This window comes from Aotus nancymaae, unplaced genomic scaffold (assembly GCF_030222135.1).
Source record: "Aotus nancymaae isolate 86718 unplaced genomic scaffold, 86718_ANA_hifiasm-v0.15.2.pri h1tg000020l, whole genome shotgun sequence".
Lineage (NCBI taxonomy): Eukaryota > Metazoa > Chordata > Mammalia > Primates > Aotidae > Aotus > Aotus nancymaae.
Window position 1 is genome coordinate 33,463,243 of NW_026988432.1, and position 23,544 is coordinate 33,486,786.

Below are 23,544 nucleotides of genomic sequence, written 5' to 3' on the forward strand. Positions count from 1 at the left end.
TGGTTTCCTTTATTATTTATTTTTCCATAGCATCTTAGCGAGTTTTATTTTAAATGCTTTTGCTTAAAAACAAAACAAAAAAAGAAAGAAAAAGAAGTATTTTATCAGATTTGGCTGATGGTTTGTGTGGGAACTTTGGGGAGAAGAAGAAAACAAATCTGCCTCCATTTTTTCAGAAGAGCTATGGTAGGTACAGTGTCCTGGAGACATGGTGAAGTGATGCCAGCTGAGAAAGGGGAAAGGTACAAAACCTAGACTGTGAGTGAGATGAGCTCCCCACATCAAAGGCCGTCCTGGGAATAACTAAGATGGCTCTCTCTCTCTTTCTCTCTCTCTCTCTATAAATATGTGTGTGTGTGTGTGTGTACATGCACACATATATATGCACACACACACACACACAATTAGGAATCAGAATGTTAAAAATTTCCCAAGTGTTCCTTATCTCAGACCCAGAATGTGTATGTATACATATATATACACATATATATGTGTATACACACATACACACACAAACACACATATATATGTGAAACACATACACACACACACACACAATTAGGAATCAGAATGTTAAAAATTTCTCAAGTGCTCCTTTTTTTTTTTTTTTATTGCATTTTAGGTTTTGGGGTACATGTGAAAAACATGCAAAGTTGTTGCATAGGTGCATTCATGGCAGTGTGATTTGCTGCCTCCCTCCCCCTCACCCATATCTGGCATTTCTCCCCATGCTATCCCTCCCCAACTCCCCCCCCCCACTGTCCCCCCCACTCCCCTGCAACAGACCCCCGTGTATAGTGCTCCCCTCCCTGTGTCCATGTGTTCTCCTTGTTCAACACCCTCCTATGAGTGAGAACATGTGGTGTTTGGTTTTGTGTTCTTGTGTCAGTTTGCTGAGAATGATGTTTTCCAGGTTCATCCATGTCCCTACAAAGGAGGCGAACTCCTCATTTTTAATGGCTGCATAATATTCCATGGTGTATATGTGCCACATTTTTCCTGTCCAGTCTATCATCGATGGGCATTTGGGTTGGTTCCAGGTCTTTGCTATTGTAAACTGTGCTGCAATGAACATTCGTGTGCATGTGTCCTTATAGTAGAACGATTTATAATCCTTTGGATATATGCCCAGTAATGGGATTGCTGGGTCAAATGGAATTTCTATTTCTAGGTCCTTGAGGAATCGCCACACTGTTTTCCACAGTGGTGGAACTAATTTACACTCCCACCAACAGTGTAAAAGTGTTCCTATTTCTCCACATCCTCTCCAGCATCTGTTGTCTCCAGATTTTTTAATGATCGCCATTCTAACTGGCGTGAGATGGTATCTCAATGTAGTTTTGATTTGCATTTCTCTAATGACCAGTGATGATGAGCATTTTTTCATATGTTTGTTGGCCTCTTGTATGTCTTCTTTTGTAAAGTATCTGTTCATATCCTTCGCCCATTTTTGAATGGGCTTGTTTGTTTTTTTCTTGTAAATCTTTTTTAGCTCGTTGTAAATTCTGGATATCAGCCCTTTGTCTGACGGGTAGGCTGCAAAAATTTTTTCCCATTCTGTTGGTTGCCGATTCACTCTATTGACTGTTTCTTTTGTCGTGCAGAAGCTGTGGAGTTTGATTAGGTCCCATTTCTCTATTTTGGCTTTTGTTGCCAATGCTTTTGGTGTTTTGGTCATAAAGTCCTTGCCTACGCCTATGTCCTGAATGGTTTTGCCTAGGTTTCCTTCTAGTGTTTTTATGGTGTTAGGCCTTATGTTTAAGTCTTTAATCCATCTGGAGTCAATTTTAGTGTAAGGTGTCAGGAAGGGGTCGAGTTTCTGCTTTCTGCATATGGTTAGCCAGTTTATCTCAGACCCAGAATTACTTTCAATCTCTTTCATGACTGTCACGTTTACCTGTTTCATGACATGTTCTACACCTCTCTGGAGAAGTGTTCTGGGAAGCTGAGAAGTATGGCTGTTGTGTATCTAAAAGGCACATTCAAGGTTTAATCTTTGGTAAGTGAAAGTGTTCAGATAAGACTGCAGCTGGGAAGAGGCACCACTGGAAGACAGATGAGGTAAGAGGTTCCCAAGGCAACTCTAACAACCATCTTTTGTCCATTCAGGTCCCTGGCCTTTATATTTTTATTCTGTGCAATATGAACATTAGGGTGGTGAATAAGGTTGACCAGAATTTCCCAGACATTTGCGTATAGATGTGTGCATAGCAGCTTGCAGAGGGTTTATGAGGATACCCTAGATATTTTGGGATATAAACAATTACTTTGTTAGTGTCCATGGACTATGTAAAGCTGAAAGGATGATTTAGCCACAAAATTGAACTATGTGAAAAAAATTAGGAGAACTATTTGATTTACAATTGCATCAAAAATAAGTAAACCTACAAGCTAGCTACTTGGGAGTAAATGTGACCAAGGAAGTGAAAGATCTGTATACCAGAAACATTAAAACATTGAGGAAATAAAGTAAAGATTATACAAATATTGATAAATGGAAAGATGTCTGTGTTCATGGACTGAATTAATATTTAAATGTCCATACTGCCCAAAGGGAACCACAGATTCAATGAAATCTGTATTAAAATTCTAATGTCATTCTGCATAGACATAGGGAAAAAAAATCCTAAAATTTTTCTTGCTTGGGCAGCATATCTACTGAAATTAGAATAATATAGAAAAGATTAGCATGACTCCTGTGCAAGGATGATATGCAAATTCATGCAGCATTGCATACCTTTTTATAGTAGTACTATTCACAATAGCTAAGACATGGAATCTACCCAGGTTTCCATCAACAATGGACAGGGCTTTTTAAAATGTGGTAAGTATACACCATGCAATACCATACAGCTCTAAAAAAGAACAAAATCTTATCCTTTGGAGCAACATGAATACAGCTACAGGTCATTATCCTTAAGTGAATTACAGAAACAGCAAACCAAAAACTGCATGTTTTTACTTATAAGTGGGAGCTAAACATTGGGTACACACAGACACAAAGATGGGAGCAATAAACACTGAGGATTCTAAAAGTGGAAAGGGAGAGAAGGGGGAATGATTGGAAAACTACCTATCAGATACTACGTTCACTGCTTGAATGTTACGATTATTAGAAGCCCAAACCTCAGCATCAGGCAATATACTCACATAAGAACCCTGCACATGTAACCCTTAAATGTAGAGTAAAATAAAAATTTTAATCCTAAAATTTGCATGGAACCACAAAAGTCCCCAAATAGCCAAAGCTATCTTGTCCAAAATGTACATACCTGGAGTCATCCCACTATTAGTTTTCAAAATATATTACAAAACTATAGTAATCAAGGCAATATGGTAATGGCATGAAAACTGATACATTGACCAATAGAATAGGATAAAGAGCCCAGAAATAAACCTACATATTTATGGTATAGACCTAAAGCTATAAAACTACTAGAGGATTACATAGGGAAAAAGTTGTATGACATTGATCTGGGAAGTGATTTCTTGGATAGCCCAAGCAACAGAAGGAAAAAAATACTAATGGGATTGCATCAAACTAAAAAGTGTCTACACAGCAAAGAAAACAATATAGTGATAAGACAACCCACGGATTGGGAGAAACTATTTGTCAATCATACTTTGATTAGGAGCTAATCTCCAAAATATATGAGAAACTAAAACTACTCAATAACAAGAAAACAAATAACCCTATTTAAAAATAGGCAAAAAAGTTGAATAGACATTCCTCAACAGAAGATATACAAAAGGCCAATAGATATGTTGAAAAAGTCAAACATCTCTAGTCATCAGAGAATTGCAAATTAAAATTACAGTGAGATAGCACCTCACCCCTGTTAAATAGGTTACTGTGTAAAGAATAAAAGGTAACAAATGTTGGCAAGAATGTGGAGAAAAAAGAACCCTGTTGATGGCATTGTAAATTAGCACAGCCATTTTGAGAAACAGCATGAAGTTCCTCAAAAAAACTGAAAATAGGATTATCATATTCAGCAATTCCACTTTTTAGTATATACCAAAGGGAATTTATATCAGTATGTTGAAGATATGTCTGTATACCAAAGGTCTAAATGCCAAATTCACAATAGCTAAGATATAAAAACAATCATTAAATATCTATCAGCAAACAAATGGATTTTTAAAATTTAATGTACACATACACTATGGAATACTATTCAGCATTTAAGAAAATGAAGAAATTTTATCTTGTCATTTGTGACAACATGGATGAACCTGCAGGACATTATGTTAGCCAAAACAAGTCAGGCACAGAGACAAATACTGTATTATCTCACTTATATGTGGAATCTTAAAAAGTTGAGCTCATAGAAGCAGAGAATAGAATGGCAGTTACCAGAGATTTAGGAGCAGGGAGGATGGACAGGGAAAGGGAAGAAGTTGGTAGACATGGAGAAGACTATGGGAGGATGGAGGTGAAGACTGGAGTTATGAGCCTGCACAGCAAGAAATGAGGAACGCTGATGACCACCAGAAGGTGGAAGACGCAAAGGAAGGCTTCTTCCCTAGAGCTCTCATAGGGAGCATGAACCTGTGTACACCTTGATTTTGATATCCAGCTTCTAGAACTGTGAGAGTATACATTTCTGTTGTTTTAAGTCACCCCAGTTTTTGGAAATTTGTTGCAGAAGCCCTACAAAACTAATATATAGGTCAATTGGTAACACATCTTGCTGTGTCTAGATTAATGACTCAGTCCACGTAGAAAGATCATGTGTTTAGCCATGAAAATTATGGTGAAGGAAAAGATGAAGATGTAAAAGTTGGTGCTGAGATTTATGAAGATACTTTGTCCATTTTACCTTTGAGATCATATTCTCCACCTGAAGATATTCTGAATTTTCTAGGGCAGGCTGAATACAGTTCACTTCAAATTCGATAAAAAAATTGCCTAGTAAAATATAGCACTGCCTTTTCCGTATTTTGTCAATATCACTCTCAGAACTTTGTTTTATATGTATTATCCTGCCTGACTTATGTAGTTTTGCAAAATAGTGAAAATTATCAAGATCTCTGAAATAGGAAATCTATGTGTTTTTTTTAGCATCTTTTATGATTAGTATAATGCCTGACTCATACTCATCTCAATATCCAATTAAAGTTTAGTGAATGAATCAATGTTACACATTTTTTGTATCTTCCCTCTATCTCTTTGATATGGTTTTGTTTATTTGAAATTAAAGTATGAAACTATGACCTAAATAGGGCATAAGATGCTTGATCAATAGTAGATAAAACTCATGAGCTGTGAATTCAATTCACCTAAACCTACTTGTTTCAATGAAGAGTACAGGAAGTTATGTCCATTTAATTTCACTTTCCTCTGTAAGCCCATTCTTGATCTTTGGGATTTTGTTTCAATATTTGTATTTTAAATCAGAAATTGATTTTTCCACAGCCATTTCTGATTTCCTTTTCTTAATCATTAATGAGGCAGTTTTACCTTACTGAGGTAGATAAATCTACTAACAGGGTTATGCCATAGAGCTAAGATCTATGGAGAAGTTCCAGCTGTTTATTTTTCTATCTCCCAGATGACTCCAGAAATGGGCATCCAATGCCTTTTGAGTTATACTTTCCATTTCTACATCAAAAATGGAACTAGAATTTGGAAAAAAATAAAAGACCTCTGTGTTTGAGCTGGCGGCTGGCTGCTGTGTAATTATCATTGCTCTTCTTTATTAACTGCTTGCCTTCGCCTTATGTGGTGCTTTGTTGATAGATGTAACCTCAATCTTGTTGCTATGGTGACAGTAACAGTCACCGAGAAGATTTTGTTTATGGTAAACAAATCCAGGCATATGCTTGAAGCCTGGTGGAACAGTTTTTCAGCTTCCCTTACACTGCTGTCCCTGAATAAAATCAAAGAGCTCAAACTAAAAAATCCACAGTCTGGATTTGAAATAGAAAAAATGGGAAACAGTCCTGAGATTATTGTTTCTTATGTGTGTGGGAATGGCCCAGTCTATATGTCTACGTTCACGAGTCAAGGCTCCCTGTTGAAGGGGGCTCTCTGTGCAACACGGGCAGAGGAATTGACCTGAGAGTGAGAGAAAGCCTGGCACCCCAAGGGCTGTTGGAATCAATAGTGAAGTTGGGGTGGTACATTAACATAATGACAAAAAATGCTTCTCTCTGTCCCTTACCAAATCCTTTCTGCTAGGCATGCTGAATTTTTATATTCTGGAAGGAAAATTCCTTCCAGAACATGCTTTCATAAACACTGAATTCAGACACAATTAGCCTTCTTTCTTAAATTTTTTTTATTATATGAGCGTGAACCACCATTTGAAGAAGAACAGTTGTCATGCAGATAGATGGAACTGAGGCTCAGATTTACTTCTCCATGGTGAATGCATTTGTGATTGGTCTGGTTTAAGTGACCCAGCACATTCCCTGGCTCATTTTCCCTGTCTCTTTCACCTACATCCTCAAATGTTTTCTCTCCAGTCTAACAACTGCTGTCTAAAATTAAAACACTAAATCTTTTCCCCTCACTCTTCTGTACTGTAAGGCTTTGATGGCTCACTCAAGAATAAAAACTTAAAAAACTTTAAAGAATGAAAATTTGAAAAGCATGATAATGAAATTGAAATGGTGTATACAAACTATCAGCTCTTTATGCCCAAAAGTGTGCACAAATTAGAGACCATTTCTTGGTACCAAAACATGTGGGAAGAAAGTGGATTGCCCAGCTGCAATGGAAAATCTTTCAGTAGAGAACAGAAGGGCCATCAGCCTGAAATTCCAAGAACCACTTTTCTGGATTTCATAACAGCTCTTGAGAACTAGTAGAATCTTGCTTGTTCGTTATTTTCACTGCCAGTCAAAGGGCGTCACTTACCCTAGCTCTCAGGTCTCGGGGTCCTCAGGTGTGTGGGTCTGCAGAACAGTTGAGCCTTAACACAGCAATGTAGGAAGCCAATTTTTAATACCTCAAACACAATTAGACTTCCTGCTAAGTATTTTCTTGATTTAACCTTTTACTTGGATATTTGTCTCATAAGCCCATACCGAGAATACAATGTTGCAGGGTTTTATGTAGCTCATTAATTCGTGTCCTCCAGTGAGGGGGTCTGGGGATGGTAGGGTGAAGAGTTCAGGCCAGCATTATAGTGATTTCTCTGCTAAGTACATGAATTAGCATTTCATTGGTTGGAGGCAAGTATTTATTATGATTTAACTTCGTAAGGTAAGTAAAAACAAAAGTATCTTCTTGATAAAGGACCTGGAAATTAATTAAAGAATAACAATAGATAATAAAACGTCGTGTAGTTTTTCAGTTTAAAACAGAGTTTTTTCTTTCATAAGGTCAAAGAAAGATGCCTTAACTGGGATTTCCAGCATGCAGCCCACTCTCAAACTTGGTTTGTGGCTACTGATCTCCCACTTCTGTTTCTGGAAACTATCATTTACCATCCTGCCTGCCAATCCCTAAGGTCCCCATTTTCTTTTATAATTGTTCAAACATCATTTATTCATACATACTTGCAAACACACACACACACACACGCCAGTTTTTTCTGATTTCTTTTCTAACTCCTTAGGAAGATTCTTCTTCTTTTTGCTAACATACCATTCAGCAGCTCATTATTATCACCCTGCGTTATGAATTACTGCTTGCAAATAACATCATGTTGGTGAGTGGCTGAGTAAGCCTCCTGGCAACTGCCACCTCATGTTCTTCTTTACGACTCCCAGTTAAAATATAGGTACTGTTGGTCACACATAAGCTGGAGAAACTGGGATGTAGAGACATCACATAGATCCAGGAGTCACAATTTGAATTCATGTCAGTCTCACTACAGAGATCATGTATCTTAATCATGACACTGAAAGATGTTTTAGCAAGAACACTTTGTTCTTGAGCAAAACTTCAGGCCATGGAACTTGTATTCCTGCTTTTCCTGATTAAGCCAGTCTGAGAATCTTAGAAGAAAACTTGAAAGACTCATTTACCTTTTCCCTTTAGAGGCTGGAACCAAAAGCTGGCTGCAAACAGTCATCCCTGAACCATCTCTTTTTATCCCCACCACGTACCTCTAGATCTGCTTAGGAAATTTCAGCTGTGCCCTTCCTGAATTAAATACACGCCAAATGTGTCTTCCCATCCTAAATTCCAGCCAGGAAAGGAGGAAAGACGTCAAGATTTGTTTGTCCTAAGATAATTGTGATCCTATTTATTTAAAAAAATTAAGGGTAGTGCTTGATCTTCATTTGCATGTAAGCACTTGGCTGTTACTTTTTCTCCTATCCTGAAAAACACCATGTAATGGTGGGGCAGAAGGAAAGAATTCAGGACCAGCATGCCACCACTATTCCGTTATTGAGTTGAGCAATATATCACTTTCAGCCTCTTCTATAAAGACCTCACTATAGCAGATTATAGGCTGTTTCTCACTTTATAGTTCTACAGATTTTTACATTTTAAAAATGAAGCATGAGAGGATTGAGGGATGAATAGATGGAGCACGGGGGATTTTCAGGCACTGAAACTCTCTTTTGTATGACACTGTATGTGTTGATATCTGGCATTATACATCTGTTAAAGCCCAATGAACTATGTAACACAAGAGGGACCCCAATGTAAACTACAAACTTTAACTTATATAATTTCTCAATGTTTGTTCATCTAATATACAATACTACTGCAAGATATTAATTACAGAAAAAACTGTGATAAGAGATGTTGGGGCATATGGAATTGTACTTTCTGCTCATTTTTCCTGTAAAAGTAAAACTGCTCTGAAAAATATAATCTATTAATTGGTGTTAAAAGAGAGAAGAAAAAATATATATGTCCAAATACTGGCAAAGAGAAATGAAAACTGAAGTGTGTCAGTGATTGAAGGTAAGGAAGTTGGACACTTCAAAGTCCTTAGTGATACTTCCACCTATTTCTGAAAGTGTTTGAGTTGTTATGTCCATTCATATATACCAGCCATATGGGCTATGAAGTGGATTCTATTCAAAGAGTCTTGTCAAGTAAAAGAAAGTTGGACATCCCTCCTCCTCTCCCAAAAAAACAATTTGCCTATGCATCGGTTTCTATAAAATGCACAGATGTGCTAGAATTTAGCTGCCTCCCTGGGGTGCGGTAAAAGTGTCGTTCTGAACTGTTTCAAGACTAGAGCATCCTAGGGCCTGGCACTGTGGTGGGACTCAAGGGAAGAGATAAAACACAAATTGAAAAGCAGTATTACATGGGAAATTGTAGTTTAGCACATGTGACAGGCAGTCTCTCCCTGTATACTAAGATTTCTTCCTTACTGCTTTCAGACAAGGTCTTCATGATATCAGGGTCATAGTATTCCCTCCACCTTAGGGTAAGAGGAAGAAAATGAGGTGAAGATCCTAGGTGTAGTTTTCGACAGAAATTTTGCATGCACTTTAACTGTCAGATCCAGCGCTAGCTTTGCCTCCACTTTCCCATGTATAAAGCCTAGATGTTATCCTTCAGAGCTGGGCTCAAATCACCTTCCTAAAACTCCATCCTGTTAGTGATCTTTACCCCTTTTTTCAGCTCCTCACTGAGCACTTCATCCCTGCAGTTTAGAACTTGATTACATGCTGCTGAATTATAAATTGTACATTCAATTTATAACTTGCACTTTTTCCTTTTACATCTATTCAATCTCAGCTCCTATCCATCCTCAACTCCTGCCACTGTGTCTTCATTGAAGACAAAGCAACATGTGGAGGTTTTTAAAGAAAATCAAACCTGTGTGTCTTTTAGCCCTTCCTATTTTTCTTCTTCATCATGCCCTGGAACTCAGAATTTTCACTGTTACCCTCCCTAGGCCTAGTGGGTTCACTTTGACATCTTATTTGATATTTATGGGAGGAACTTTCTTTTAGTCATTGACTAAGACAGACACTATTGTTTTATGCTGAGATTTTAGTAGAGCTAGGCATCTCATTTAAATGAGGAACTTGGGTAGAGTTTTTCTTTAAGTATTGAAGAACAACAGATAGCAAAACTGTGGGACATAGGATCAGGAAATCAGATCAGTTTGGAGAATCATCTATATTGTTGGCCTCTAAGAGAAAGCATGGCCCAGAGAAAACAAAAATATTGGAGGAACAACTACCTGCCCTGACACTTCAAACCCTATGGGTAAGTTTCTTAACCTCCCTCAAACTGAACATCTGCAAAAACGGTTTGTTTCTGTGTAACATGAACTTGTGAAGGCCGCATAAGCTAATACCCAAGAAAGTGGTTGCAAACTATAATATAAAGGCATAGATTTGTTAGTGATAAACCAGAGGACAACATGACAGTATTTTCTGCCTTGGGAAGTTTACAAATGGGGTGGGGTGGGGAAGGTTAATTCTAGAAAAATAAGAGGTCACCAGTTACAAAATTTCCCAACTTTAGTTCTTTACCGTTAACCCTGTTTGAAGCCAAAGAATTTAAAATGGCTGAGACTAACATTTGTGACTGCTCAGTTCAGTTCAGTTTCTTTGTTTTCTAGATAATGAAATTTTGTCACAGAGTAGATGCAAGCCCATGTCTCACTGCATGAAGAGTAACACTCATATGTGTGACTCTTGGCGTATAAAGCCACCACCTGCAGAACTTGGACAAGTTGTTTGAAGTCTCTGAGACTCCAGCTGAAGCATGTAAAATTCTTCAAATTATTAGATCTGACTTTGGTTAACTTTTTTCTTTATTGATTTTCTTGGCCATAGTTTTTATTCTCATCGTGGGAATCTTGAAGGCTATCTGGAAAAGAACTGTCAATGTACTTCTTTTCTCCCCAGTATTGATTCAACTTCTTTGCCTAATATGAACACTAATCCAATGTGTGTAGGTCACATGTATTTATGCTGAACTTTGTATTTATAAAAGTTTTTGTTTTCTTTAAAAACATTTGCATTGTTAAAGGTTTTGTACTACGGTGGCATTTTCTGCAAAAAAGGAAAAATTTTCTCTTCTGAGGAAGACTTTTGTTTTTTTGTTTTGTTTTGTTTTGAGTTTGAGTCTCATCCTGTTGCCCAGGATGGAGTGTAGTGGCACAATCTTGGCTCACTGCAACCTCCTCTTCCCAGGTTCAAGTGATTCTCCTGCTTTAGCCTACCAAGTAGCTGGGACTATAGGCGTGTGCCACCACATCCAGCTAGTCTTGTTTTTTCTTTTTTTATTATTATTTTTTACATATTTTATTGCACTTTAGGTTCTGGGGTACATGTACAGAACATGCAGGATTGTTGCATAGGTACCTACATGGCAATGTGGTTTGCTGCCTCCATCCCCTCGTCAACTATATCTGGCATTTCTCCCTATGTTATCCCTCCCCAACCTCCCTACCCCCTGCTTTCCCTCCCATATTCCCCCACAACAGACCCCAGTGCGTGATGCTCCCTTCCCTGTGTCCATGTGTTCTCATTGTTCAACACTTGCCTATGAGTGAGAACATGTGGTGTTTAATTTTCTATTCTTGTTTCAGTTTGCTGAGAATGATGGTTTCCAGATTCATCCATGTCCCTACAAAGGACACAAACTCATTATTTTTTACGGCTGCATAGTATCCATGGTGTATATGTGCCACATTTTCCTTGTCCAGTCTATCATCGATGGGCATTTGGGTTGGTTCCAGGTCTTTGCTGTTGTAAACAGTGCCACAATGAACATATGTGTGCATGTGTCTTTATAATAGAATGATTTATAATCTTTTTTTAATTTTTAGTAGAGACAGGGTTTCACTGTGTTGAGCAGGCTGGTCTCAAATGAGGAAGACGTTACTGTAAACAATTCTCAATCACTTTCATTTTCAAGAACTTATTCTCTCTTGTTAAATTCTTTAACAAATATCAGATTCAACCCAATGCTTGCTTTTTAAATTTTTTGTCACAAAACAGATCATTAGTCAATTACCTAGCATTTATTGTGGGTTTACCATGTGTTAGATAAAAGATGTAAGAGGCGGCATAAGACCCTACCCTATTCAGGGAGGCAAGCTCTATACTGCACAGAAAGAAAAGGAACCTATGATGTGGTGCAAACCAAATTCCAGCAATGACACAGGAAGTCCAGCAGATAGGTAATTTCACTGAATTTGGGAGCTCACGGGAAGATGTTTGAAGCTGATTACATTAAGAATGTTTTGAGGAATATCAAGGTTTAAATCAGCAGAGTGGAGAACAGGAGAGTCTTACAGGTGTGAAACCTGAAGGGCCAGAGGACACAGTTAGGCACAGCAGATAACAAAGTCAATGAAAAGACTGCCCCATCTGGAATACAGGGTTGGTCTGGGGAGATGAAGAAAGATGAAGTAGAAAAGCATTTTAGGATTAACTATGGTGCTCCTCTCCTGCCAAGATGAGAAGCCAAGACTTCTGTTGTGAGCACTGAATATGTGAACAGAGGATGCAGTTTCAGAGTCTGAACACAGAGCTAGAGGTATCTGAATTTGACTCTTGGCATATAAAGCTTAACCTGCAGGACTTGGGCAAGTTGCTTGATTTCTTCAAGACTTCACTTCTTCCAATATAAAATTGAATTTATAAAATCTTATAGGTCTTTTATGGAAAGAGAATAGGTCTTTTAATGGAGTAGGTACTAAAAATATATTTTGCTATTCTTTTTTGGTATTAGTTATGGTTTTTGTTTGTTTTTGGATAGAAATTGTGTTGATATGTAATTGTTTTTCTTCTGAGCTTCTCAGTAATTATCCAGGTCAGAATATGTCTTAGAATAATACATCTTTTTCAACCTATTCTCATCATCCTACTAGTTTTTTTGGAGCCTATAAATTTTCCCTGATTATGGGATCACGGGCTTTGCGTTACATCTTATCTCTAGTCAGTGATTTTTTAACATTTTGGGAGTTATAGTCCTTTGGAATGGTTTGACCTTGTGGCATTTTTAGAAATTAAAAAAAAATCATAAGATAAAACTTTACAACAAAAAATAGAATCATGCAAATAATTTTGTTTTTATACGTAAGGAGTACAGCTGACTCAATGGGTAGACACAATCAGCAACTTTAAAAGAGTTTTCTCCTTCAACAAAAATATTCCCCTCATTGACCTCCTATGGTGCCTGAAATTCTACCATATGCTCTCCTCTTTAAGGAGCCATGGACCCAGCAGGAGCATATTGATCCAATGGTTTTTACAGCATTATATTCCCTGGGAGGGGCAACACATTAACCAGTGAACACACCAAAAAGATGTGTATCGTTTCATCTCATATTGATCACATAGCCTATTACTATCCTTTAATAGTATGGAGATCCTACAAAACTAGCCAATGACAAAATAGGAATAACAGCAAATACTTACAGCACTTGCTGCATGCCAGGCATGTACAATTCTTATGACAGCTTTTTGAGGTGGGTACTATCACTACCCTCATTTTACAGTGAGCTGCCTAACTTTCATATAATAAGTTACAGGTCTTGGGTTTAAACTTGAGACCTCTGCCTCCAAGTCTGGTCCTTAACCATTATGCTAAAACTGTCTTGGCCTCTGGTATGGTTAGCTACTTCCTTCTCCAAAACTAATGATTGAAACTTTTCGGGAGACATTAAGGAAATGTAAGTAGATCCGAAGATGGAAATAATTCTTTTTGTACCTCTAGTGAAAGTCTTTGGTTGTATACATGTGTGCCCCTCTTGAGGATAGGAGTTGCCTCGGAAGGGCAGCTACACCTCTGAAAGGCTATGTAAGGCTGGCAAAGCCACAGCCTGGATCAGGAGAAGTAACCTGGCTTCTTATGCCTGGCCTTGTTCCAGACATTAAAACTGAATGGCTAAGGGCATTTTCTTGACATTTTCACACTATAAAAGCAAGCTTTCTGTAGCCCACTATAGCCAAACTATTAGCCAGCAATGAAAATTATGTGTCCATGTTGTACCACATATACTGGGAACCTAATTTTATCAGCAGACACCTGCACAGAGATGCTAATACAGAAAATGAAAGTTAAACATCTCACATTACCCATAATTACTTAGCAGAAAAATTGATCCTGAAAAAGTAGAGCACAAAATAGTAGTTTTGATAGGAGAAAAGGCTGAAAAATGAGAATTAAGGGAATATACGAGCCCAGAATATTTAAGGAGCAGAGCATTTAAATCAGAAAGAGCTGTAAAAGACAAGCAGAGAGGCTGTAAAATATGGAGGACTTGACCAGTTCTTGGCATATGTTATGTAAATGCTTAGCAACCCAAAGATTATATGCCAATAATTGTGGAAGATGACATTTTCAAAAGATAAGCAAAGTAATATTTCCTATTTCACACTCCTCTATAGTATGATGTTGCTGTTCCTCCATCAATTCTAGTTTTTTACCTCCTTGAATCTGGGTGAGCTAGGACCAGTGACTATGTTGTCCAGTATAATATGGTAGAAGTGACACTGTGAATCTAATGCCCCTGCTGAGAAGCCCAAAGTACTTGTAGTAGCCATGTACAGGTGTTCCTATAGACAGGCTCAGATTCCAGCTGAGAGCCAGCATCAACTTCTAGCCCTGTTAGATTGCTATCTTGGGTATCTAGACCAGTCAATTATTCTGATGATACCAACTCCAACTATCGTCTGACTGCAACCACATGAGAGGCTCTGAGCAAGAACTGTTTAGGTAAGCTCAGTCAGCCTTCAGAACCATGAAGGTATTATTGGTTGGTGCAAAATTCATTGCAGTTTTAATTGTACCATTAAAAGTGATGGCAGAAATCACAATTACTTTTGTACCAATCAAATAATAAATTGTTATTTTAAACTATTAAGTTTTAGGGTGGCTTGGTACACAGAAAGAGTTAACCAGAATTCTAATGCAGTGAAAGAGGATAGAGCTTAATGCTATCTAAACAGTTCCCAATAGCTAAGGACTAAGCAGAAGAAATGTTAGGATATTAATACACCAGCATATAGCATTTATGAAGACACCCTAGACATGCTTTCCCCTTGATGAGACCTTGAGTCTTCACTCTAGCAATAACCACCATGTCTAATTCTGTAGAACAATAAAGGCATAATTGCTTCATGAGATCTTTCGTTTTGTTGTGTTGAATCAATGCACTACAGATTCAGGCTGGAGATCTTCAAAGTCTATGCCTAACTGTAGCTCCTATGAGTACTTCCTCCTCTAAATCCACCTAACTAGTCATGAAGTCCTATTAGGAGATGCAGAATAACAGACAGATAGAGCATTTTTAAAACAATTTTATTTCCATAGGTTTTTGGGAAACAGGTGGTATTTGGTTACATGAATAAGTTCTTTAATGGTGATTTGTAAGATTTTGGTGTACCCATCATCTGAGCAGCATACACTGAACCCAATTTGTAGTCTTTTGCTGCTCACTCCCATCCCACCCGTTTCCCCAAGTCCCCAAAGTCCACTGTATCATTCTTATGCCTTTGTATCCCTATCACTTAGCTCCCACTTTTGAGTAAGAACATACAATGTTTGGTTTTCCATTCCCGAGTTTCTTCACATAGAATAATAGTCTCCAGGTCTATCTACGTTGTTGTGAATTCTATTAATTTGTTCCTTTTTATGGCTGAGTAGTATTTCATTTTGTGGACCCACACAAACCACAATTTCTTTATCCACTCATTGACTGATGGGCATTTGGGCTGGTTCCATATTTTTGCAATTGTAAATTGTGCTGCTATAAACATACATGTGCAATTATCTTTTTTGTATAATGACTTCTTTTCCTCCGGGTAGATACCCATTACTTTGATTGCTGGATCAAATGGTAGTTCTACTTTTAGTTTTTAAAGGAATCTCCACACTGTTTTCCATAATGGTTGTACTAGTTTACATTCCCACCAGCAATTTAGAAGTGTTCTCTTTTCGTTGCATCCATGCCAACATCTATTATTTTTTGATTTTTTGATTATGACCATTTTTGTACAAGTAAGGTGGTCTTACATTGTGGGTTTGATTTGCATTTCCCAGATCATTACTGATGTTGAGCATTTTTTCAATATGTTTGTTGGCCATTAGTATGTCTTCTTTTAAGAGTTGTCTATTAATGTCCTTAGCCCACTTTTTGATGGAATTGTTTATATTTTTCTTACGATTTGTTTGAGTTTTTTGTGGACCCTGGATATTAGTCCTTTGTCAGATGTATAAATTTTGAAGGTTTTTCTCCCACTCTGTGGGTTGTCTGTTTACTCTGCTGACTGTTCCTTTTGCTGTGCGGAAGCTCTTTAGTTTAAGTCCCACATATTTACCTTTGTTTTTGTTGCATTTGCTTTTGGGGAGAAACTATAAATAAACCCATATACTTACAGCCAACTAATCTTCAACAAAGCAAAGAAAAACATAAAGTAGGGAATGGACACCCTTTTCAACAAATGGTCCTGGGATATTTGGCAAGCCACAATGTAGGAGAATGAAACTGGGTCCTCATCTCTAACCTTACACAAAAATCAACTCGAGATGGATTAAGGACTTAAATCTGAGACCTGAAACAAAAATATTCTAGAAAATAACAGGCAGAACATTTTAAACTAAACCAAGGGGCTGAGAATTCCACTTCCATCTTTCATTCTTCAATGACTGGTGACCATTTTTTATGAAGACAATAAAAAATGTAATACAGTATTGACCAAAAAAAAAATCCACTGAGCCAGGGAATTATCTAGTGAGCTACTCTATTTTCTTTTCTTTTTCTTTTTTCTTTCTTCCTTTTTGTTTTGAGATGGAGTCTTTCTCTGTCATCCAGGCTGGAGTGCAGTGGCATGATCTCAGCTCACTGCAGCCTCTGTCTCCTGGGTTCCAGCAATTCTCCTGCCTCAGCATCCTGGGTTGGTGGGATTACAGGTGTATGTCACCATGCCTGGCTAATTTTTGTATTTTTAGTAGAGATGGGGTTTCGCCATGTTGGCCAGGCTGGTCTTGAACACCTGACCTCAGGTGATCTGCCTACCTTGGCCTCCCAAAGTGCTGGAATTACAGGTGTGAGCCACTACACCCAGCCTCTATTTTCATCTTTACCTCCCAAATTTCTGTCAAATATACTTCAGGTGTGTCATGAAAACTCAAATTTCCTAATTTGAAATGAAATGTGTCAGGCAGTTGCTATTGTACTTAAGTCTGTGTACTTTATCCATGAAGTTGTGCTTCTTCTATTCCCTTCCCATCCTCCTTTTGTTTTGATTCGGCTACTTACAGATTGTTATCTGTTTTCTCATCTCCCAGCTGCCTTCTAAACATGTCTGATAATTTCCCTTGTTTAGTTCAATTTATATGTGTTTGATCTTTTTCTTCTTTGATTAAAAGTCAGCAGCAATTCAGTTAGCAGCACAAACATAGCAGTACCAGTAAGCTGAGGCCAAAAGCACGTGTGTGTGTGTGTGTGTGTGTGTGTGTGTGTGTGTGTGTTAGCTTCCTAAACTCCCATTCCTATATATTATTTTGGAGAAGATTATACTGTAATTCTAATGCTGCCTTTCTTGTTAAAATAAAGGCAAAAATGTGTCCCATGAGGAGCAATAATGAATCTTTCTGGAACTCATCTATTAATGGAATTCAAAGCATTCCTGGAGACCAATTCCCAAGGTGGAAAATAAATCATATCATTTAGATATGTAAGGGGCTTTAGAAATTTTCTACTTGCATATATTCTGTTTGGGAAAGTCTACTGTGTAGTGGTCTAGAGGATTAGAATTCCTGAGTAGAGCTTTATTTAGGCATGATGATTCAAAGTGCAGATGGGCAAGTGACAATCAAAGATCTGGAGGGAGGGCTCTGGTGATAGACCAAGCCTGGAATAAAGACAGTGCAGGAGGGCAGGCAGGTTCCAGCTGAACCCTTTAACAGCAGCATAATTGATAGCTCCCTGCTGTCTCATTGCTGTGGTGAAGATATGGACGTATGCTCATGTCCTCACAAAAAGGTTATCCTTTTTTTAAAAAAGCTGATTCTTTAAAAAAAAGGACTGCCTTTTTTCCACACCCAGCATCATTCAGGGTCTGTGTCCAACAAGAAGAGCATCTGCTCCATGCAGCTGAGAGGGCACATGGGGTGTTTCTATCTTGGCATAACTTGCCAGATCTGACTTCCTAATGTCTTCATGGGACCTGATTTTCTTCACAAATAAGCTTCTTCAAAAACCAAAATAGAACCCAGAAAACAGAGATAAATTTACACAATCAATCCAGATTAGTAGCTCCAATACTAAATCCGGAAATTAGATTACCTGACTGTCAGTGAACTGCTTTTCCCACTGCACAGTTTAATTTGTGTTTGGTATGTGCCCATGTGCACATGTGCATGTATGTGTGTTACTGTGCATACGTGTGTGTGTTACTGTGCATACGTATGTCTAGGCCATTATCATGTTTTCCTTTCACGCATACATTTACTTATTCTTTTTATTCATATGTTCAGCAAATGTTTGTAGAGAACCTACTATGTTCCGTGCACTATTTTACACTCTGGGATACCAAATTGAATAACATCTGTGCTTACAACCTGATTAGAGAGACAAATAAATAGAAACAATAGAGGTTAAGGGCTGTAAGAGAAGCACGAGCCATGTGCTACTGGAGTACTTGGTTGCGTGGGTGGTGGGCTTATCTTTCTGGAAGAGACAGGAAGCCTTCTCAGACAAGTTGCCATTGAAAAAAAAGTTAAGAAATTTCCCAAGGTGAGAGCCACATCCAGAAAAATTAGTACACTGTGAAAAGCAAAACAGAAAAATAGACTACAGTTCACAGGTTTAGTATAGAAAGGGGCAAAGCCCAATTGTACAGAGTGTAGGCTCCATGAGAGCTAGAACTCTGGTTCTGTCACTTGCTTGCTATGAGAACTTGAAAAAGCCTCTGACCTCTCAACGCCTCACTTTCCTCATCTGGCAATACCATCTTGTAATAATAATGGCATCTTTCTCAAAAGATTGTACAACAGATTAATGAAGACTGCTCATGTCAAGGGTCTAGAAAAGTGCATGACTCCATACACGCTGGCTATTTTTATGGCTAATGTTAAGGGTTTGATTGGAAAAGAGGGAATGAAATAGGCAGGAAAAGAGCATAAATATTGTAGACCACAACATGAAGTTTAAATGTTATTTTTATCCAAAAGCATGCCACAAAGAAGATATTAAGCAGGATACTGGCCTGATTAAACATTCATCTATAATAGGATTCCTTGATGGTTATATGTACATAAGAAGAACAATTAAGAGTCCTGCAGTAATGGAAATAAGGTGAGTACTTGAACTGTCAAGAGAGGAAGAAAAGGAGGAATGTGAATAGAAAATATTATAAAGACATAGGAATATTTGGAGATAATGGTTTGGATAACACATAGCATAAGGTAATTGGTATATTTTGCTTGCATAACTAGGTAGACAGCAAGGATATTCATTGAAGTAAGAAATTCAGGAAAAGAGCAAGTTGAAAATAATCTAATAAGTTGGTTTTTAGACATTATGACCTTGAGGTACTTATGGGCTATCATAGCAGGTAGCTCTAAACAGATCTCAAGGGTTGAAGTCTTATTCAACATACATGTGGGAATAATAGAATTAGTAATCCTGAATTTAAGTACATTTAAGCCATAAAATGTTTGAGAGAATAAAACTGAAATTTACTGGTGATTACTATAGGTTAGAACATTTACTAATATATTTGCATGAATAATCCCACATGTTACACAAAACAACCCCCGAGACAGGTACTGTATGGTTCCCATTCCACATATTAGGAAAATGTCTTTAAAAGCTTAAGTAACTTGCCCAAAGTCACTGTCTTAGTCTATTCTCTGCTGCTTATAACCAAATAGTTAATAATTTTATTTCTTACAACTCTCATGAAGACTAAGAGACCCAAGGTTGAGGAGTAGCATCTGTGAGAGCCTTCTTGTTGGTGGGGACTCTGAAGAGTCCGGAGGTGGTGCAGGGCATTACATGGTGAGGGAGTTGAGCGTGCTAACATGCTGTCCTCAGGTCCTTTTTTCTCTTCCTATAAAGCCACCAATTCCCCTCCTATGATAACTCACTAATCCATTAACCCATTAGGCATTGGGAAGAGCCTTCATGACTCAACCACCTCTTAAAGGCCCTAGTACAACCTTTTCTCCCAAACCCCATCCTTCATGTCTGCCCTTTTTAACTTAACAAAGCCTGAAATTTCAGCCTTAGAAAATTATTGCTTTAGCTTAAATTAAATAACACATTTTTGCCTGTGTTGTATAAATGTTTCTAGCAGGAGAAAACAGAAATGTTGCCCCTTATTTATATCTCAAGACCCAAAGAAAGAACTCACACACTGAGGCTTGTGAATGAAGCATATAAAAATGCAAATTTTTGGTATATTTCTACTTTCCTGTTTCCATACTGTACTTGATCCTTAAAAATAAAGCCCAAATTGTTTAAGAGCCTCCTCAAAAGAGCTTCCTCTGGGAAATTTTTAGCAGGGAAATGAAATATTTTTCTAAATAGCCTTTTCCATTATTTCATCTGTGATAATAAGGGAAGTTAAATCTTTGGCTTCAGTCAAACCAACGTCACTATTTCTGGATAGGGCTGGTGCTCTTCTGCCCTCCTGTCTTTACTAATGCTATTTTCTACATGAATAGCCCTCAATGCTTTTTCTTTCATGATTCAACTATACTTTTAGTGAAGTAAACCATACAAAATGTATATGTATACACTTCCATAAATTTTTACTAAGTGAGCTCACTTTTGCAACCACCTTCTAGATCAATAAATAGATCATTAAAGTACACTAGAAACCTCTTTGGCACAGCTGCAGAACAGGGTAGAAAAATCTTTTTCTTTATCCACTTCTCTTCTGTGCCTGGTGAATGCAAATTAAACTGACAAAAGACATTGACAGAAGAATTTTAAAAAACAGTTTATTTACATGTGTAATGTACATACACATGAGGAAACTCTCATGAGTGCTGTGGTCTGAATGTTGGTGTTCCCCCAAAATTTATATTTTGGAACCTAATGCCCAACCTGATAGCATTAACAGTTGCGCTTTTAGAGAAGTGATTAACTCATTAGAGCTCCACCCTATGAGTGGCATTTGTGCCCTTATAAAGGAGGTTGAAGGGAGCTGCCTTGACTCTTCTGCAATGAAAGGACATACAAAGGGTGCCAGCTGTGAGAAATAGGCCCTCACCAGACATCAAATCTGCTGGTTCCTCGATCTTAAATTTCACAGCCTCCACTACTGTAAGCAATAAATATATTTTTGTTGTTTATAAATCTAGGGTATTTTGTTATAGCACCTTGAATAAATTAACACAAGCAGTAACTCATAGGGTGATCAGACTGGGGCTTAAATGTCATCTTAACATAGGGTAATAAATTATTAAAAAGTGGCTAAACAAAGAAAAAAGGGGGTTGGCTTCTAGGGATGATAAATTGTGGGAAAGTGACTTGGAAATGCATGGAAAATACCGTTTACTTAGTATAATTTTTATGCAGATGAGTTGTTCTGTTTTTGATACAGGTGAGGGAAACACCTTTATGAATGTAGAAAGGGAAATGTATGCCCTGATTTTAGGCAGAAAAGAACAGGGTAGAGTGTTCTTTCTGTGTCTGCTGTTTTTCAATTACCTTAAGCTCAAAATAAGTCTTCTGCTAACTTGGCATATTTTGATCCCCTTTCTTACTTTGCACTTACTAGACCCACCCTAGCTGCCTCCCTCTCATGGGTAATCACTAGCTTGACATCTATCACCATTGTTTTATTTTTTAAACTGTCTTTGAAATATATATTAAATGGAAAAAATATATATGCTTTTATGCCTGAATTATTTTCTAAATATTGAATTATATTGTCTGTGATGTTCATCCATGTTAATAGTTATAGATTATATATTTTCATGGCTTTATAATTGTTTATTTTATAAAAATACCACAACCTATTTATCAAGTCTACACTTAACAAATATTATATGGTTTCCCATTTGGGAATAACAGAAATGGTGCTACTGTAATCAAAACAGGTCCACTGCCCAGTGTTCATGTGAGTTAATACACCGAGACACTGGGTTGCAGCAGAGAAAGAGGTTTAACTTTAGGACTGCTGAACAAGGAGACAGGAAGACACCTAAATCAATCTCTCTGAGATGTTTAGGCTAAAGTTTTTAATGGTATTGGAGTGGGCTGAAGTGTGGAGATACTTGATTAATCAAAGAGTGCAGGGTGAAGTCATGGGATAGGGAAATGAAGAACGGTTATTTTTTCATGCTGATTCAGTTCCTTTGTGGGGATCTTTAAACTGGTTGGCATTAGCATTACCACTGAAATGTAGAATCTGCTTAAGCAATTCTTAAATTAAAACCTTATAATCCTAATTTCAGAGATTTTGTCCATAAGGACAATGGGGATGCAAATGGTCAGTATCCAGTGTTGTATATTTTTCAATTACAAGAAAGTGGGTCAAAGTGCAACCTTGATTAATGCCTAATTATAATTTTATTCTGTCCAGAACTTTTGTTAACCCAGTGAGGATAGCTTCACTGCTATGAATATTATTAAATGCTATTTGGTAAATATGTAGTATTTTTGTTAGATATATAACTAGGAAAGAAATTGTTGGGTAATATGCATCTGTATAAACCACTCTAGTAGAGATGACCACACAGGTGCAATAAATAAGAGTTCTGAATGTTCCATACACCCACAAACATTCAATATTTTCTGTTTTTTATTTTATCCATTCCACTAAGTGTTTAATGTTACTGCAATATATTTAGTAATTTGCCTTTTTTAAAGTCCAAAGATTATGAGTGTTTTCTCGTAGTTTTGTTGAGTATTTGGAGAACCATTTTTTGTAGAGTTTTACTCTTTGCTCATTTTACTGTTTACCTGTTGGCATTTTGGTTACTATTTGGAGAGTTATTTGTATATTATGACCCATTTACAGGTATCCGTATTGCAAATATCTTTTCTCAGTTTGTGGTTTGAATTTTGAACTCTTAACAGCACATACTGGTTTAATGAAGGGTTTCATTTAGTCTAACTTATCATCCTTTTTATGATTTGTGTGTTTTCTGTACAGTTTATAAAATATTTGCTTATAGCCTGAAGGCCATATTTTTTTCTTTGTTTATTGCTTTTTAGGAGTATTGACTTTTTAAAAAGTGGAGGCTTTACTGAGATATAATTTGCAGACCATAAAATCTCCCCATTTAATAGTTTGAGGTAATTTTTTTTTTCTTACAGTTAAAAGTACAACTTGAGAGTTTTTAGTGCATTTACAGATATGAGCAATCATTATCACAGCCAATTTCAGAACATTTTCATCATCTCCAAGAGAAACCTCATAGCCTTTAGTTATCATTCTTTGAACTCTCTGTACCTCCAAGACCTAAGTAACAACTAGGTTACTGTGTTTCTATAGGTTTGCATATTCTAGACCTTTATTAAAAATGGACTTATATAACATGTAATTTCTTAAATTACTAATATATTGTACTAACATTACACATTTCTTTCTTCCTTTCTTTCTTGTTTTTGTTTTTTGTTTGTTTTTCAAGACAGGGTATCACTCTGTCACCCAAGCTGGAGTTCAGTGGTGTGATCTCACCTCATTGCA

At 37.3% G+C, this 23,544-nt stretch overlaps 1 non-coding gene across 1 annotated transcript; it reads left to right on the forward strand.

Moving 5' to 3' along the window:
• Positions 1-2,638: 2,638 nt before the first annotated feature.
• Positions 2,639-2,741, forward strand: LOC135276119 (U6 spliceosomal RNA). Its single transcript, XR_010343686.1, has one exon. It is a non-coding gene; the product is annotated as a U6 spliceosomal RNA (small nuclear RNA).
• The last annotated feature ends 20,803 nt before the right edge of the window (positions 2,742-23,544 follow it).